We start from the raw sequence: 1,237 nt of genomic DNA, 5'->3' as shown, positions 1-1,237 counted from the left end.
TCTTCAGGGCATGCTAAAAAAATATTTGCATGTCATACAGGATACCGCTGAAGTCATGCATTTAATCTAACAGCCTCAAGCAGAGCTCACTGCTCAGACTTTGTTGAAGTAGTCTAGCAGAGGGCTGAACCAGCGTCAGTTTTTAGATAACGTTTTTTTTTTAAAGTAGAAAACGGTTGGTTTCTGGAATGAGGAGTCACTAGCCACACCTACAGCTCCGGGTTGTTATTTTTTTAATATATATTTTTTTTACATAGGTGACAGATCTGGTACACTCACTCTCACACACTGTACATCGTCAAGTTGCTCTGTCACGTCTTGCCTGGCTGTTGGAAGTTTAGAAGATGGCTGTGAACAAATGTATCAAGTACTTCCTCTTTGTTTTCAACCTGCTGTTCTGGATCAGTGGATGCATCATCCTTGGAGTCTCCATCTACCTCAAAGTGAACCCTGTGTTTGGGGGGTTGTTACCCGGGGCTGAACCTGCTGATAGCCGTCGGTACCATCATCACGGTGCTCGGCTTCCTGGGCTGCTTTGGTGCCATCAGGGAAAGCCGCGTCATGCTCATGCTGTTCTTCGTCGGGCTGCTCCTCATCTTCATCCTCCTGGTGATCGCTGGAATCCTGGGAGCTGTCGGAGTGAATAAGATTGAGGAATGGTTGACGGAGAAGCTGCTACCGCTGAGGAACCAGTCGTCTTTGTTCCAGATGTTCATGCAGAAACTGGAAGAGCAGGCAAAATGTTGTGGACTGATCCATGGACCTTCAGACTGGGGCTCAACAGTCCCCGCTTCTTGTGACTGCCATGACACCACTCAGGAGTGCAAACTCGCAGACGGACAACGCAAAGTGTACTTGAGACCTTGTACCAAGTTGGTGATGTCAGTCATCGCGAAGGGTACATTCATCACCCTGGGGATTGCATTTGGCATCGCAGTCTTGATGATCTTTGGAATGGCCTTCGCCATGACCCTGTATTGCCAGATTGGGGAGACGTATGCCACGTTAAGCTAGGTACAGCTGCACAGCACCATACCACCTTAACCTAGGTACATCTACACCATACCACCTTAACCTAGGTACATCTACACCATACCACCTTAACCTAGGTACATCTACACCATACCACCTTAACCTAGGTACATCTACACTATACCATATCACCTTAACCTAGGTACATCTACACTATACTATACCAACTTAACCTAGGTACATCTACACTATACTATACCACCTT

The 1,237-nt window shown here is 46.8% G+C and overlaps 1 pseudogene; it reads left to right on the top strand.

The window, feature by feature from the left end:
* Nucleotides 1-344: 344 nt before the first annotated feature.
* LOC139378808 (tetraspanin-8 pseudogene) lies at nucleotides 345-1,014 on the top strand (annotated as a pseudogene).
* The last annotated feature ends 223 nt before the right edge of the window (nucleotides 1,015-1,237 follow it).

This window comes from Oncorhynchus clarkii, chromosome 2 (assembly GCF_045791955.1).
Source record: "Oncorhynchus clarkii lewisi isolate Uvic-CL-2024 chromosome 2, UVic_Ocla_1.0, whole genome shotgun sequence".
Lineage (NCBI taxonomy): Eukaryota > Metazoa > Chordata > Actinopteri > Salmoniformes > Salmonidae > Oncorhynchus > Oncorhynchus clarkii.
This window is presented reverse-complemented; position numbering and strand designations above follow the sequence as displayed.